The sequence below is a fragment of the Somniosus microcephalus genome, chromosome 1, assembly GCF_052327205.1.
Source record: "Somniosus microcephalus isolate GS21.2 chromosome 1, FLI_Smic_1.0, whole genome shotgun sequence".
NCBI classification, from domain to species: Eukaryota; Metazoa; Chordata; class Chondrichthyes; order Squaliformes; family Somniosidae; genus Somniosus; species Somniosus microcephalus.
The window spans coordinates 404,366,080-404,379,534 of record NC_140987.1 but is presented as its reverse complement, the minus strand read 5'-3'; the positions used below and the strand labels follow the sequence as shown (position 1 = coordinate 404,379,534).

The 13,455-nt window shown below is 44.7% G+C and overlaps 1 protein-coding gene across 1 annotated transcript in view; it reads right to left on the bottom strand.

The window, feature by feature from the left end:
• Positions 1–12,540, bottom strand: part of kif4 (kinesin family member 4) — a 79,176-nt gene extending 66,636 nt beyond the window's left edge. The window contains exon 1 of the mRNA XM_085992447.1: positions 12,383–12,540. The gene's annotated coding sequence lies outside the window, so the exon portion shown is untranslated. The remainder of the gene's footprint in view (positions 1–12,382) is intronic.
• Positions 12,541–13,455: the final 915 nt, after the last annotated feature.

Sequence of the window (13,455 nt, the reverse complement as noted above, 5' to 3'; positions counted from 1 at the left end):
ACAATATGCAGTCAAATTGCACATTATAGCCAAGTGCACACTATAGACTAAAACACTGCATTGGAGGGAGACACCACATTAAGTCAGTGGAAGTGACCATATGTCTAAGTAACAGGGACATGGGCTCAGGAATACAGAAAAATCATCAAAATGTGCCGATTACTAAATTAGGGTCAGTAACAACTGCAAGGAAATAATGTGTAGAAAGTTAGATGTCAGACAAGGACATAGAAAGGCTAGCAGAATGGGCAGATGGAATTTAATACAGAGAAGTGTGAGGTGATGTATTTTGGCAGAAGAAACAGGGAGAGGCAATATACTCTTAATGGCACAGTTTTAAAGAGTGTGCAGGAACAGAGGGACCTGGGAGTTAATGTGCATAGGTCCCTGAAGGTGGCAGGACATATTGAGAGAGAGAGTCATTAGCAAACCGAAAGGGATTTTGGGCTTCATAAATAAATAGAGGTATTGAATACAAAAGTAGAGAAGTTATGCTGAACCTTTGTAAAGCGCTGGTTAGGCCACAACTGGAGTACTGTGTCACCACACTTTAGGAAGGATGTGAAGACCCTCGAGAAGGTGCAGAGGAGATTTACCAGAATGGTTCCAGGGATGGGGGATCTTGGCTACAAGGACAGGTTGGAGAAGCTGGATTTGCTTTCATTAGAGCAAAGGAGGTTGAGGGGTGATTTGATAGAGGTGTACAAGATTATGACGGGTTTGGATAGGCTAGACGGGGAAAGGCTGTTCCCATTAGTTGATGGTACAAGGACTAGGGGACACAGATTTAAGGTTTTGGGCAAGAGATACGGGGGGGGGTGTGAGGAAAAAAAAATTTACGCAGCGAGTGGCGAGGACCTGGAACTCACTGCTGGCGGAAGTGGTGGAAGCGGAGACACTCAATATTTTCAAGGGGATACTGGATAGGCACTTGAGGGAAATAAAACTTGCAGGGCTACGGGGATAGAGCGGGGGAATGGGACTGACTGGATTGCTCTAGAGCCAGCATGGCCTCGATGGGTCGAATGGCCTCCTTCTATGCAGTTATAATTAAGTCAGGAGAGTGCTCATAAATGTGATCAAAGCAGTTTAACATAGATAAGTGTCAAGTATGAAGTAGTGATAATTGTAAAGTACATTTGCAAAAAGAACAGAGTGGAAATATACCCTAACCATTACAATATATCTAGGAGTCAGAAGATGCTCAGTCATCGAGACAGATCGAGAAGATCTTTGGATATTAAAGGAATCAAGGGATATGGGGATAGTGCAGGAAGGAGTTGAGGTAGAAGATCAGCCATAATCTCAGAATAGTGGAGAAGGCTTGAAGGGCCAAAAAACCTACTTCTGCTCCTATTTCTTATGTTTTTATGTCTAAACATAGGAAAAGTAGAAAAAGCCATTAAAAAAGACAAGATGCTGGGTTTAATATATGTAATAGCCAGAACATTATTTTACAGGTTCAATATGGAGATGAATATGTACAAGTTATTGGTTGGTTAGATAATTCTGCCATTTTGTTGTCGATGAGACAACTTGTATTTATATAGCACCTTTAGTGTAGTAAAACATTCCATGGCGCTTCACAGGAGCTTTATCAAACAAAATTTGACACCGAGCCAGAGATATTAGGACAGGGAACCAAAAGCTTGGTTTTAAAGGAGCGTCTTAAAAAGGTGGAAAGAGAAGTAGAAGGGCAGAGAGGTTTAGGGAGGGAATTCCAGAGCTTAGGGCCTTGCAGCTGAAGGCACAGCCGCCAATGGTGAAGCGATTAAAATTGGGGATGCTCAAGAGGCCAGAATTGGAGGAGCAGAGATATCTTGGAGGGTTTTAAGGCTGGAGAAGACTAGAGATAGGGAAGGGCAAGGCCATGGAGGGATTTGAAAACAAGGACAAGAATTTTAAAAATTAAGGCACTGCTTAACCAGGAGCCAATTTAGGTCAGTGAGCACAGGGTGAAGGGTGAATGGAACTTGGAGAGTTAGGACGCTGACAGTAGCGTTTTGGATGACCTCAAGGCTAGAACACGAGAGGCCAGCCAGGAGTGCATTGGAATAGTCAAGTCTAGAGGTAACAAAAGCATGGATGAGGGTTTCAGCAGCAGATGAACTGAGGCAGGGGCAGAGTCAGGCGATGTTCCAGAGGTGGAAATAAGCCATCTTAGCGATGGCACAAAATGTGGTCAGAAGCTCACTCGGGGTCAAATATGACACCAAGGTTGTGAACGGTCTGGTTCAGCCTCAGGCTGTTACCAGGGAGAGAGATGGAGTCAGTAGTGAGGGAACGAGTTTGCGGCAGGGAAACAATGGTTTCGGTCTTCTCAATACTTAGTTGGAGGAAATTTCTGCTCATCCAGTACCAGATGTCAGGCAAGCAGTCTGAATTTAGAGAGACAGTGGAGGGGTCGAGAGGTGGCAGTGAGGTAGAGCTGGGTGCAGTCAGCATACATGTGGAAACTGACACTGTTTTCTGATGCTGTCGTCGAGGGGCAGCATGTAGATGAGAAATAGGAGGGGGCCAAGAATAGATCATAAAAATGATACTGGAGTGAAACAGTGCACTGTAGATTCACTTGGATTCCAGGATGATTATAGTCATGATATACCAAAATAAAGTAAAATTCAGGCTCCAGGATAAAATGCCTGGCTTAAAAAAAAAAAAAAAAAAATATTTTGCATGTGTAATAAGGCACAACATCTGAGATGGATGCAGGCGCCATCTCATGTCAGGTTATAAGATGTGTTGGTTATATTATTTAGACAGACCAAGTATGGCAAATTTCGACTGGCCTCAGCCAACTGCTTTCTGAAAGAGATGTATTGTGCGTAAAATAAATCATTATCATCTGAAGTTACTACATGTTACGTTGCAACAGAAGTTCTCTCCTGGCTCAAACTTTGAATGCTTCAGCAGCTTTTAAACTATATTTAACCACATTGTGGATCCTTTTAAAAAGAAAGATGAATTTTTCTATATACCAGTCAGAGAGACATTGAATGAGCTTACAGATGTAGTAGTTAATCAACAGCCGAGCCAGTAAAAATATATATTGTTTTAAACAAAGTTGGCTGGTTGCACATTACATCAGCAATTCTTGGATAAAGCAGACATTGGCACCAGCGCTCATTAACATGGAATGTGAGCATCTCCCACTGCTCGGCAGTAATGAAGTGACAGTCCGTTTTACACTCGAGTTGCCGATTCTCCATCACCTGTTTTGCACTACCACTGAAGACCAATTTCACCCTCATTATACTGGCACATCTTCTGTTGCTCAGTTAAGTTGGGGAGGGACATGCTGTCTTATAATAGTAAGAAGTATTATGTCATTAAATGCACTATGCATTATCAGAGCCGCTGATGCAAGGTAACTGGACACTGCAAATTCCATTTTTATTACATTCAGCTCTGGGATTCAATGTTTTGGGGATAAATGTCTCAATTCTGTCCATTTTCCTGTATGTATTTAATTATCATCATCTCTTGCATTCTTAAAAGCCCAGGATACACATGAAGATGGTGGCAATATAGATGACTGGGAGCAGTTGCAGGAGTTAGGAGTGCTGCAGAAGGAAATGTGAGGCTTAACGGCAGTTATGGAGAATGCTGGGCTTTGGCTGTATTATGGGGTAATTGAGTATTGCAGAGAGGAAGCATTTTACAGCAATGGAATATGGGGTTTAGCTGGTTGGGAAATTTCTTGGGGCTCATCAGCCATGGAGTGGAGTCAGATGTTGCAGAATATGGAACAGTTTCTTTTTTCTGGGTTTTGTGGGGGGGGGGGGGGTGGAAGTGGAGAAAGAAGGGAAGCACTCATGATCTGTCACCATGGAGGTTGGAGGGGCCCAGGGTGTGGTATCACTGAACAGTGCCACAGTCAGATCCTGAGGTTGGTATCAATGGGAAGTGGAATATTAAGATTGGCTGACTCTTCGCACCCAGGAGAATTGGTTGAGGACAGGGTGTCCTCACATCCAAGAGCATTGGCAGGAGGAACCTCCCTAAATATTGTATGACCCCACTAGGCAGTCTGGAGGAGTGACACCTTAAAACATTTACTCCCTCCACAGCACACTGTGGCTTCAGTGTGTACCATCTACAGGATGCACTGCAGCAACTAGCTAAGGCTTCTTCGACAGCACCTCCCAAACCCGCAACCTCTACCACTTAGAAGGACAAGGGCAGCAGGCACATGGGAACATCACCACCTCCAAGTCAGACACCATCCTGACTTGGAAATATATCACTGTTCCTTCATCATTGCTGGATCAAAATCCTGGAACTCCCTACCCAACAAGCACTGTGGGAGTACCTTCACCACACAGACTGCAACGGTTCAAGAAGGTGGCTCACCACCATCTTCAAGGGCAATAAATGCTGGCTTTGCCAGTGACACCCACATTCAATGTATGAATAAAAAACTATTTATTGTATTTCTGCTTTCTCCCTCTTGCCCCCAAGTTTTAGTGGCTCTCAGGCAGCTGCTTATCCCACAAGCTGGATTAAGAAAGGATTAAAATAGCCATCCAGAATAATAGATAAAATGTGTGAGCATAGGTTGATCAAGGACAGACAGTACAATGTTACAGAAGTCATGTGATATGTTTTTGCAAAAGTGACTGATTATAGACAGATAAAAGTAGGAGTTAGTATCTATGCATTTTCAGAAGTCATTCAATAAGGTGTCGCACAAGGGACTAGTTAGAAAAATTCCCACATAGCATACAAGGGAAATATAGTAGCTTGGTTGCTGGAATGGAAACAAAGATTTAAACTAAATGAGTATTACATGGATTGGAAATTTTTGGAAACGGTGTACCCCAGTGATCAGTGCAAATATGCACTGTTGGAGATGCCATCTTTTGGATGAGAAGTTAAACAAAGGCCCCATCTATCCTCTCAGTGAACAAAATAGTGCCATGGGATCACTTACAAAGAGTCATCGGAGAGTTCTCCCCAGTCTCCTGGCCAATATTTATCACTCAACCAACACCTAAAAACTGATTATCTGGTCATCATCACATTGCTGTTTGCAGGACCTTGGTGCATGCAAATTGCCTGCCACATTTCCTACATTACAACAATGAATACTCATCAAATGCTCATCCCTCAACATCAGCAAAACAAAGGAGATGATCATGGGCTACAGGAAGTGGCAGGGGGAGGGACACACCCCAATCTACATCGAAGGGGCTGAGGTGGAGAGGGTCAGCAGCTTCAAATTCCTGGGTGTCTTCATTACGGAGGACTTAACGTGGTCCCATCACATTGACGTCGTAAGCAAGAAGGCATACCAACGCCTGTTCTTCCTCAGGAGACTGAAGAAATTTGGAATGGCCCCCCAGATTCTCACCAACTTCTACCGGTGCACCATCGAGAGTATCCTGTCCAGCTGCATCACTACCTGGTATGGCAACTGCACCGCCATAGACCGCAAGGCTCTACAGATGGTGGTGAAAGCTGCACAACATACTATAGGAATTAAACTGCCTACTGTGCAGGATATCTACCCCAAGAGGTACCGGGGGAAGGCCCTGAGAATCATCAAAGACGCGAGCCACCCCAGCCACAACCTCTTTGCCCTGCTCCCGTCCGGTAAGAGAGATACCGAAGCATACGGTCTCATACCAGCAGGTTTCGAAACAGCTTCTACCCCCAGGCCACAAGACTCGTGAACGAATAATTTATTATTACAGTACTGTTTTATTTATTATTACTGTATTTCTATTAGTATTTTTATCATTGCTATGCCATATTTATTCCAATGTTGGGAGGACTCGTAAAAATCAACATTTCATTGTGCAGTACACACGTCTGCTGCATATATGACAAATAAAACTGAATTGAATAGTAATTGGTTGGCTGTAAAGTACTTGCGACATCAAGGTTGTGAAAGGTGCTATATAAATGTAAGTCTCTTTCTTCTTTCAGTGCTGGGTATATATAGATGATTTGGACTTCGGCACAAGGAGCACAGTCTCAAAAGTTTGCCAATGATACAGAAGTTCGGAGGTTTGGCAAACAGCAAGGTGGATGGTAAAAAGACTTCATTAAGATAGACTGGTTCATGGAATGGGCAGGCAGGCTAGCTACAATTTAATGTAGAGAAGTGCAAGGTAATACATTTTGGGAAGAAAAACAAGGAATGGGAAGTCAATGGAAAGGAATGTACATTAAAAAAGCCATGGGGTTGAAATACATAATTTCCTTAAAAAGAGTGCAGGCAGTCATAAAGGTCAACAGCATTTTGAGTTTTTATAAATAGAGCTACAGTTAGAGTACTATGTGCAGTTTTGGGCATGCCATTACAGAAGGTACATTAAAGCCAGAGACTGTACAGCACAGATTCACCTGGATGATGTCAAGGAAGGCAAATTATAGTTACAAGGAAAGACTTGACTATAGCCATTGGAGAAAAGAGACTTAGAGATTCTTTAAATGATAAATTGATGGAAATTTGCCCTCTGGTTGAGGAGTCACTGACAAGGGGTCATCGTTTTAAAATTGTCACCGAGAGGAAGGAGAATGATTAAGAAAAATATATTTTACAGAGCATGGAATGCCTCACCACAGGGAGTTGTTCAGGCGGAGATGATTGGACCTTTTGAAGGAAAATTGGATATGCATTTAAAGTACAGGAAAATACAGGCTAACGGGAAGAGCTTGGGGCAATGGGATTAGTTTTGTATTGCTCTAGGAAAGATCTGGAAAGGCACAATGGGCCAAATGTGTTCCAAACTTCTATCCCTACCTAGGATCAAGCAGATGTAATATAACCAGGCTACAAGATATATTACATTACTGATCACAAGTAACTCTGAAAGTCAGTTTTCACCCAGGTCTCCACTGCAGAATGTGAACATCTGAAACAAAGCAGAACAAACTAAACCATAAAGCTCTGCTCATCGCCTAGAAAACAGCTGCAAACATGGATTTGGAAGGGACAATCCTGCCAGACCAAACTAAGTGACATCCCAATTGTATCATGGAATGCCACTAAAGGCACTTCACAAAGTTCTTCAATATTACACTGAAGTGTCAGCCTAGATTATGTGCTCAAATCTGTATTGGGGCTTGAACCCATAACCTGACTCAGAAGCAAGCAAGTGCTACAAATGCAGCCAAGCACTCCATGAATTGTATCAAACTAGCTACGGATTAAGTTGAAAGACATTTTAGTAACACTCAAGTGGAAAGGAGTTTTAATTCAATCATTGCAGAGCAAACAAAACAAATAGAATGCTGAATTATATTGGCAAAACTCTGAACACAGGCCATTGGAAATTATGTTCAAACTATATAGTGCCAAGACCAAATATCACATCCAGTTCAGGTCACCAAACATGATGGGCCAGAAATTCGGATCCCCACAGGAGAGTACGCGCTGGGTACTCACGCGTAGGCCCAACGAAAGTGCTGGTTTCGTGCATGCACTGCGCATGCGCGGGAAACCGGAACTTCCGTTCCCTTAAAGGGGTTCACAGGTCGAACGCGTGCGCCAGAGGCGCAGCGCGTACACCTGGAACTTCCTTTTTTTTTTGCAGGTTTCTCCGGGAGGGCAAGTCTCCAGGAGCTATGCTTTTAAAAAGCAGTCGCAAGGCCTGCTTTTAACAAGGTAAGTGGTGAATTAAGTTAAATTAAAACATTTTTCCCCCCACAGGTTTATTATTTTTAAATACTTTAAAGGTAAGTTTATTTTTAGCCCCGTTAGAAACTAATTAATTTTTTCAAAAAGTAACTATTTTAAGCAATAATTTAAATTTATGCAATTTATAGTTATTTTAAAAATGCGATTTTTAAAAAAAAATTGAAGTTTTTAGTTGTTTTGGGGCTGAATTGTATTCATAGATTTGACAAGTCTTCCTGTCAAATCTATGAATACAGATTCCCTGCTACCATTGGCTCCCCATGGCCCACGTGATCCCAGAGGACACTTCGAACTAACTGCGCCCCTGGGATACGCAAGCGCTGCGCGCCAGCAGTTGGAGCAAGCCCAGGATCGGAATCCCACGCGGGCCCACAGCACAACGGCCGGCACGCTAGGTAAGTGCAGGTCGGAAGCTTGCACCCGCGAGAAGCCTCCAACCCGAATTTCTGGGCCGATAAGAGACATTCAAACCCTGGAAGCAGTTCATAAAGCCATAAATTGGGTCCTCATAAGATGATAATTTAAGAGAAAAAACTGAAGAAACCACATAATGTAGGCCAATACTTCAATGCAATACTGAGGAAATGCTACATGTCAGAGGTGCCTTCTTTTGGATGAGATGTAAAAAACAGAGATCCTGTATGCCCATTCAGGTCAACAATAAAGGTTCCATGGTATTACACGAAGAGGAGCAGCGAATTTTCCCAGTGTCCTGGTCAACATTCTCCCTCAACCACTATCAACAAAAATATATTATCCAATCATTAAATTGCTGTTTGAGACATTGCTGTGTGTAAATTATTCACACGAAAACTGGTTAGCAGATAAAATGGAATTTCAGGTATAGTTTAGGCAAAAAGCCTAGAATTAATTGAAGTTGGATATTGTGATGAAAGGACTAACATCTTTCCAGAGGGAGGAATTAAAATATGAACAGCCCACCAGCCTGGTATCAGCATAGCACATTAGAATAATGAGCAATTCCAACTCTTCCCTTCCCCCACTTCTCCGTCTCCATCTCTGGGGATAGGCTATTGACCAACATCCACTATAAGCCCACTGACTCCCACAGCTACCTGGACTACGCTTCCTCCCACCCCACTTCCTATAACATAACATAAGAAATAGGAGCAGGAGTAGGCCAATCGGCCCCTCGAGCCTGCTCCGCCATTCAATAAGATCATGGCTGATCTGATCCTAACCGCCAATCCACTATCACAGAACCATCTCCTGAATCTAACCGAATTAGACACACGAAATAGGAGCAGGATCAGGCTACACGGCCCCTGGGCCCGCTCCGCTACCCACAGGGCCATGACCGATCCGAACCTAGACTCATGTCCAAATTCCTGCCCGCTCCCCGTAACCCTTAATTCCCTTTACTTCTAGGAAACTGTCTATTTCTGTTTTAAATTTATGTAATGATGTAGCTTCTACAGCTTTTTGGGGCAGCATATTCCATGGACCTACCACCCTCTGAGTGAAGTAGTTCCTCCTCATCTCAGTTTTGAAAGAGCAGCCCCTTATTCTAAGACTATGCCCCCTAGTTCTAGTTTCACCCATCATCGGGAACATCCTCCCCGCATCCACCCGATCCAACCCCTTCACAATCTTATATGTTTCAATAAGATCGCCTCTCATTCTTCTGAACTCCAATGAGTAGAGTCCCAATCTACTCAACCTCTCCTCATATGTCCATCCCCTCATCCCCGGGATTAACCGAGTGAACCTTCTTTGTACTGACTCGAGAGCAAGTATGTCTTTTCTTAAGTATGGACACCAAAACTGTACGCAGTATTCCAGGTGCGGTCTCACCAATACCTTGTACAACTGAAGCAATACCTCCCTATTTTTATATTCTATCCCCCTAGCAATGAAAGCCAACATTCCATTGGCTTTCTTAATCACTTGCTGCACCTGCATACTAACCTTTTGAGTTTCGTGCACCAGGACCCCCAGATCCTTTTGTACTTCAGTACTTTCCAGTTTCTTGCCATTAAGATAATAACTTGCTCTACGATTTTTCCTGCCAAAGTGCATAACCTCACACTTTCCAGTATTGTATTCCATCTGCCAAATCTCTGCCCACTTACTTAGCCTGTCTATGTCCCCTTGAAGGTTTTTTATGTCCTCCTCACTCACTACTTTCCCTCCCATCTTAGTATCATCTGCAAACTTTGATATGTTACACTCGGTCCCCTCCTCCAAATCGTTAATATAGATTGTAAAGAGTTGGGGACCCAGCACTGACCCCTGCGGAACACCACTAGTTACTGATTGCCAGTCTGAGAATGAACCATTTATCCCAACTCTCTGCCTTCCATTCTCCCAGTTTCTCCGTCGCATCTGTTCTGATTATGCCACCTTCCATACTAGTGCTTCCGGTATGTCTTCCTTTTTCCTCAGCTGAGGATTCCCCTCTATCGTGGTTGACATGGCCCTCGACCGTGTCCGTTCCATTTCCCGCACTTCTGCTCTCACCCCTTCCCCTCCCTCCCAGAACCACAATAGGTTTCCCCTTGTCCTCACCCTTCACCCCACCAGCCTCCACATTCAACGTATCATCCTGCGCCATTTCTGCCACCCCCAGTGTGATCCCACCACCAAACACATCTTCCCCTCCCGCCCCTTTCAGCATTCCGAAGGGACCGCTCCCTCTGCGAAACCCTGGTCCACTCCTTATCACCCCTTCCCCTTGCATCTCCTGCACTTGCATGGGAAGGTGTAACACCTGCCCTTTTACCTCCTCTCTTCCCACCATCCAGGGCCCCAAACACTCCTTCCACGTGAAACAGCGATTTACTTGTACTTCTTACAATTTAGTATGCTGTATTCGCTGCTCACAATGCTGTCTCTGCTACACTGGGGAAACTAAACGTAGATTGGGTGACCGCTTTGCGGAACGCCTCCGTTCAGTCCGCAAGCATGATTTCGAGCTTCCGGTCGCCCGTCACTTTAATTCTCCGCTCCACTCCGATCTCAGTCTCTTACATTGCTCCAACGAAGCTCAAGGAACAGCACCTCATCTCTCTATTAGGCACTTTACAGCCTTCTGGACTTAACATCGAGCTCAACAATTTCAGACTATAAATTGGCCCCTGTATTTCTTTATATTTTTTTTCCTCTAGTTTCTTCACATGGTAGCGGTTAATGTTGCTGCCATCATCATCCAGAGCCATTTTTGTTTCTTAACTTGTCCCATTACCTCGCACTATCTTCCCTTTTGTCATTCAATCTCTCCTGCCTTCCATCCGATCACAGAATCTCCTTTTGTTCATTCCACCCCTCCTCCCTGACACTGCTTAAAAATCTTCCCTCCCTAACCTTTTCCAGTTCTGACGAAGGGTTTGACCCAAAATGTTGACCGTTTCTCTCGCCTCGATGCTGCCTGACCTGCTGAGTGTTTCCAGCAGTTATTTCAGATTTCCAGCATCCGCAGTATTTTGCTATTGAATGAGCAAGTCTTGCAGTTTTCATGGAAAAATGCATACCCCAACCAATGCTAGTAGAATCAAGAACAGAATTTGACCAAGTCACTCTACACCAGTGACATGCTTATGGGGTAACCACCACCCTAATCTTGTTCCTGTTCCTGGGACTAGGGACAGGGTCACTGGCAAGGCTTGGAAGCTAAGCAGAGCCAGGCCTGGTTAGTACCTGGAGGGGTGACCATCAGGGAAGACCAGGTGCAGAAGGTCACGGAAGAAGCCGAGGAGGGGCGGTTGGTGAGAAGGTCACGGAAGGAGCCACGGGAGGAGCGGCTGGTGAGCAGGCCCGGGCGGTGGGCTGAAGATTGTCGGACAGGAGGAATGGTGGAAATGGAATGGCGGCGCACACCGACGCAGCGGCTTTGCTTCTCCCAGTCATGGGAGCTTGCAAGATCACATTTCGTTGTTCATGTACTTGTGCAATAAGGATAAAAGATGAATTATGAATGAATTCTCTTAGCAGTGTCAGCCATGGCTCAGTGGGTAGCACCCTCGCCTCTGAGTTGGAAGGTTGTGGGTTCAAGTCCCACTCCAGGTACTGGAGCACAAAAATCTAGGTTGACACTTCAGTGCAATACTGAGGGAGTGCTGCACTGTTGGAGGTGCAGTCTTTCAGATGAGACATTAAACCTAGGCCCAGGGGCACATCTGACCTCTCAAGTGGACATAAAAGATTCCCTGGTACTATTTCAAAAAAGAGCAGGGGTGTTATCACCAGTGTCCTGGCCAATATTTATCCCTGAATCAACATGACTAAAAAAAATTATCTGGGCATTATATTGCTGTTTGTGGGAGCTTACGTGTACAAATTGGCTGCTGTGTTTCCTACATTACAACAGTAGCTACACTCCAAAAAGTACTCCATTGGCTTTTGGGACATCCAGTGGCCGTGAAAGGCACTATATAAATGCAAGTCTTTCTTTCTTTAATAATGGAACAGCAGCAGGATCATGAGCATAGGTCTGCTAGATTGAACTTAATGGAGCCCATTCGCGTCCCCACTATAACGAGGGAAAGGAAACACTTGCGCAGGCAGCTTTAACCATTTCAATTAGTGTCTGCTCCAGGGATAATACTGCAGCCAGTGCATTAAGTGTTCGAAACTTATTAAAGAGCTCAACGTTCAGACGGGGCCTTGTACTTCGCCAGGACACCGCAGCCTGCGCCCGACATATATTTATATCCACAGATGTGTCTGCTCCCCGTCTCAATCTTGCCCTTTCGTTACGCGGGTGCAAACTTCTACCTGCTCCCGTTCACGCTGTCTCCTCACACGTTCGGTCTGAAGCCAGTGATGATCACTTAAACACGGTCGCCTGCTCTCCGTCTCCAAGCCCTGCTTTTCCCCTCTATTCAACCTCACACTTTTTTCCCGACAGTTCGTAGTCCAACCGCCAACCACCCCCCAACGCACATTTAAATCCTGCATCACCCTCCAGTTCGGCCAATCGCATGCCGCGTACTCCTTGACGTCACTACGCAACGGCGCGCTCCCGCGTTCGTTCAGCCATTTTCAATACGTCACAGAAATCAGATGGGGGAAGGGGCGGAGTGCGCGCTTTGGTTGTGATGGAAAGGGGTCTGTTCCATGGGAGCAGAAACAGACCGAACCCAGTGGGTGCAATCAGCTCTTCTCGGCCTTTTGGCTAAGATCAAGCGTAGTCACACCCCAGTAATGGGGTGGTGATGGTCACCCCCAGCTATGGGGGCTGCGTAAAAGAAAAATCCCCCTTAATTAAGGGGCGAAAAAAAAAATTCTTGGCGAGTGGTGAATGGTTAACGGGATAGTAAAATACCACAGGTGCTGGAAATCTGAAACAAAAAGTGCTTGAAACACTCAATAATTCTAAAGATAGGGGCACATCTAAACGTGCCTTTTTACCTCCTCCCCACTGTCCAGGGCCCCAAACACTCCTTCCAGGTGAAACAGCGATTTACTTGTACTTCTTGCGATTTAGTATATTGTATTTGCTGCCCACGATGTGGTCTCCTCTACACGGGGAGACCAAACACAGATTGGGTGACCGCTTTGTGGAACACCTCCGTTCAGTCCGTAAGTGTGACCCCGAGCTTCCGGTCACCTGTCACTTTAATTCTTCGCTCCACTCTGACCTCTCGGTCCTTGGCCTCTTACACTGTTCCAATGACGCTCAACATAAGCTCCAGGAACAGATTTCGATTAGGCACTTTACAACCTTCTGGACTCGACATCGAGTTCAATTTCAGACCATAACCTCTGCATCTATTTTTTCACATGGTAGTTGTTGATGATTCTGTCATTCCCATCTACACCTCTTGACTCATCTTTTGTTTCTTGTC